This window comes from Miscanthus floridulus, chromosome 10, assembly GCF_019320115.1.
Source record: "Miscanthus floridulus cultivar M001 chromosome 10, ASM1932011v1, whole genome shotgun sequence".
Lineage (NCBI taxonomy): Eukaryota > Viridiplantae > Streptophyta > Magnoliopsida > Poales > Poaceae > Miscanthus > Miscanthus floridulus.
Genome location: NC_089589.1, coordinates 16,490,549 through 16,494,985, shown reverse-complemented (window position 1 = coordinate 16,494,985; position 4,437 = coordinate 16,490,549). Strand labels below are relative to the sequence as shown.

Sequence of the window (4,437 nt, the reverse complement as noted above, 5' to 3'; positions counted from 1 at the left end):
GCCAATGGAGCATGTGATGGTCAGGCACCCAAGGTCCTTCTTCTTAGGTAGATGGTTGAGTATAGCTGCGCTACACTCTTCTGTCAGGTTTATGATTTCCATGGATGGTAAAGGTCGTTTGTTGTTGATGATGTCTTTGATGTACTTTGCATAGGAAGGTACATGTAAGACGTTCATTAATGGGATGCTCACATGTATCTTCTCTATCATCTCAACAAAGCGAGCAAATTTCTTGTCCACGGCTTGCTTTCTCTTCCTTGTTAGAAACGGCAAGTTGCTAGTGTCGACAAAGTCTTGCGGTGCCATTTCCTCTTCTTCTTGATCTTTTTGTGTTTTTGTTGAAGAAGATCTCTCCTCCTATTGCCCTTGTGTTTTCCCTGCTTTATTGTTAGGGTTTGGTGGATCATGAGTGGACTTACCACCCCTCGTGGTCGCCGCATTAACTTTTTCAAGAGAATTCTTGGGTTGCCCCGGGAATTTCCCTTTATTATTAATAGTAATAGCGGCAGCAATATGAGCTAATTGTGTTTCTATCATTTTATTAAAGCTCAATTGATTTTTAACAGAGGAAGATAAATCTTCTATTTTTTAGTTAATATTTTTCTAGCATTTTGTCATAATAAGTTAGCTTTTTAGTAAGGCTTTCATTTATTTTTGCTTGGCCTAAGACCAAGTCTTTCAAGGAAGGTTGATTCGAATTGAAATTTGAATTGTAGTTCGAATAACCTCCTTGTGGGCGAGACTAGTTGTTCCACCCATTATTATTTTGTTGGCGGAACCTGTTGTTGAGATATGCAACTTCCTCACTAGTCTCAGGGCAGTCGTTCCCTAAGTGGCCAACCTCTCCATAGACTTCTCAAGTCATTTGTGGGTCCATGGCCTTGACGGTGCCCTTCATTGCCTCCTTGTTGGTAGGACACTCGTCAAGTCTTTTCAACAATAAGTCCATTTTTGCAGCAAGCATATCTGTCTCCTTTATGGTATGCATGCCTTTTTGTTGTTTTCTTTCTTCCCCCCAGCTTTGATTGGCCAGCATATTTTCAATGAGAGCCATGGCTCTGTTGATGGTGAGGGAAAGAAACGCTTCTCCAGCAGTGGCATCTATGTGCCCCTTCGACATGGGCATAAGCCCCTCGTAGAAGTTCTAGAGCATGAGCCAGTTCTCCATCCTGTGGTGTGGGCATGCCTAGATGTAATCCTATAGCCTCTCCCATGCCTCGGGGATGGATTCCATTGAAGTCTGCTAGAAATTTGAAATTTTCCCCCTCGGGGCATTGGTTTTGACCATGGGGAAAAACTTCACGAGGAACGGCGCTGAACATTTGTCCCACATGTTGACTGCTTCCTTTTCCTTGTAAAACCACTATTTTGCCTTCCCCGCGAGGGAGAAGGGAAACAGACGGATCCTAATGCTAGCTGGTGCGACATCTTTTATGACGATGGTGTCGCACAGCTCCAAGAAGTGTTGCAAGTGTGCACTTGCGTCCTCGCTTGGCAAACCACAGAACTGGTTTGCCTGCACCATCGTGTTCAGGCCAGTGTGCAGCTCGAAGTTTCCATTGCCTGTGTTGACAGCGGGCCCAACGAGCATGTTGGCAACATCGGGGGTGGAGTAGTCACGGAGTGACTCGGCCATAGCGGTAGTAACGGATGGTGCGGGGGTGACTGGTTTGTTTGTCAGAGGAGTAGCAGAGGAAGAAGTGGTACGAGACCTATTCTTCCTTAGGAGCGCCTCCGGATTATTGGTGTAGTTTTTTGACAAGACGAAACCAGTCGTACACTATCATGTTTTCATCCATAATAGGAAGAAAACAAGCAGAGTTAGCCTGCATAAACTATGGCTACCATTACATGCATGTGATCATGATCATGTCCTACTAGATTCTTTTCACCTATGCTCTCCCCGGCAATGGCGTCAGAAATGCTTGTTGATATTTCTTAGCGTCACTACCAAGGTTGAAGTTTTAAGTCCATCCCCGGCAATGGCGTCAGAAATGATTGTTGGCATTTCTTAGCGTCACTACCAAGTTTGGAGTTTGAGTCCATCCCTAGTAGTGGTGCCAGAAACGCCTATTGGTATTTCTTAGCACCATCACTAAGATTGAGTAAACCTTAGCGACGCCGTCAAGAAACACCAACCACGATAGTTCTTAACGATTACAAAAATAATATTCGCAAGTGCACGGATCTATCGTTGTAGCATTTCACCCAGAAGTATTCAGGGTATCGGTATTTATATTTTCCCAAAGGAGGGCAAGGTGTAAAGAGTTTAGCATGGATATGAACAAGATTTACATACTTGCATAGTGAACCAATAATTGATGACAAGGGTAAAAATGGTAAATTTAGGATAGTGGATACACACTTGGGCCATCCTCATGGATAAAAGGAAAACAAAGAATAAAAGAATGTTCCTAAGCGGAGCAGGCATGTTCTAATATAGCCGTGCAAAGAACAGTTGATGGTCATACAAGATACATGACTAGGGTTAGAACTAAGTGTAAGATGAACGGGAAGATCTCCGAGCACTAGTCTACCAGCAAGCTTGAGAGACTTTAAGACTCCTACACAATACCCGAACGTGGGGGATTACAAGGGATGGATAGGACTGTCACCACCAGCCGCCTACCCCTCAACCGGGGGGCACCATCATATCCGAAGGTTCCCGTGCACCACGCTCTTGTACAAGGAAACTACCCATATCCCCCCGGGACTCCAACCCTACGGATCGACAAGCATAGGACATGGGCAAACCCAAAGGAACGATGAACCACCACCCCAACTTAGCTCTATTTCTACTCATACAAGTCATATGAATGGTTAAGCGTAAAGTTGCACATGCTAAGACCATAACACACAAACTATATACTAGTTCATATGTCAAGATTATAACATGAGAACTATAATCTAGTTCATATGCACTACAATAACAAAATGAGAGCAAGACTTTGGAAGAAATTCTCTTTGTATTCATACCAAGATTTCCCTCTTTCTTCCAAGGAGCCAAGCCCTCCTTGATAGCTTTGCTAGCTCCAAAAACTAATAAAAAGTAAAAAGTACAAGAGAGGGTAGTGAGGTGTGTAGACCCCAAATGGTGTGTGTGTTGAAAGGTGAGCACTACCCTCCTACTTATACTAATCCATGGTTGGTTTGGCGCAGGTATTTTTGGAAACCACCAAGAACCGACCAAGCATGCCGCCATGCAACTGCCAGAGCAAGCTGGGCCCGAGCGGAGCTGGGGCGGTGCGGGTGTACCCAGGGTGTGGCCACACCCTGGGCTAGCCCACTCGCCACTGCCTTGCTCTGGTATGCTATTGGCTGGACCTGGATGGCTGCTACGTCGGTGCTCGGCCCAGATTTGATGATTGGATGGGCTCTTGCTTGGTTCTTTGATGTAGGATCTGCATTATGCTTTCTGGATTGCGCATTTTTACCATACTTCCCATGTATTTTATGTTTATGACTTGCAAAACACTAAGTCTCAAATACATGTGGAAATATGTCAATTGTAAAAGAATATGTGTCAAAAGTTTGTTTGTTTCTCCTACTTTGGATATTAATTGGTGGTTGGATTCAATCGATAAGGACCGCCAACAATAAAGACCACGGGGATTGGTTTCTTTATACCCGAAGGTTTGATAATTTGACTACAAATCACTCCTCTACTGTTTTCTTCTATCTAGTCATAGACATGTTTCACTATATTAAAATGTGTATAAAATAACAATTTATCCTAATGCAGTGGCGGGAGGGATCTAAGTGGAAACAAATGGACTAATAAGGAGCAAGGTTTTGACAACACATTTTTTAAGATGAATGAGGCTCTCTGACAAAGCTTCTTGATGGGTTACCCTGTTCGGATTGTGCGGTACGTATGTTTATTTTCATTGGGCATGCATATGTGTATGCTTGAAACAACAATCATGTTCATCAAGTAGGTGATACTATGGTCTATCGATGTTGCATTTGTTTGAATATTATTGATTTTGCCAGTGCAAACATTTGATTGTAGGCCCCTTTCTTGGTGTTATGTACTATTTAATATTTTGTCTAAAAAATAAATTGTTTAATATTGAGATAATTTGCACTTCTTTGCTATCTTTGAACTTGTGTCTCATTACACTCTCTTGACAGGTCGAATAAAGAAACCTCTGGGTGTAATGTTGTATTAGACACATATATGTGTTGTACACACCTTGTGATACAAGAAAATATGTACAACACACACACATACATGTCTAATAGAAAGAGCATACACAAAAAGGAACAAAAGTAAACTTAACTGCCTATTTCTGCTTAGACCGTCAACTAGCTCAGTAGACTCACATCTTTATATACAAATGTTGATAAGCCCGACAGGGCATATACAACTAAAAGGACCAAGCGAGCTAGAAAAGCAAATGCTTCGAGCGGCCAGATTTTTGTGACAACTGCACC

At 42.8% G+C, this 4,437-nt stretch overlaps 1 non-coding gene across 1 annotated transcript; it reads left to right on the top strand.

Moving 5' to 3' along the window:
• The first annotated feature begins 1,166 nt into the window (after positions 1–1,166).
• LOC136490374 (small nucleolar RNA R71) lies at positions 1,167–1,273 on the top strand. Its single transcript, XR_010767665.1, has one exon. It is a non-coding gene; the product is annotated as a small nucleolar RNA R71 (small nucleolar RNA).
• Positions 1,274–4,437: the final 3,164 nt, after the last annotated feature.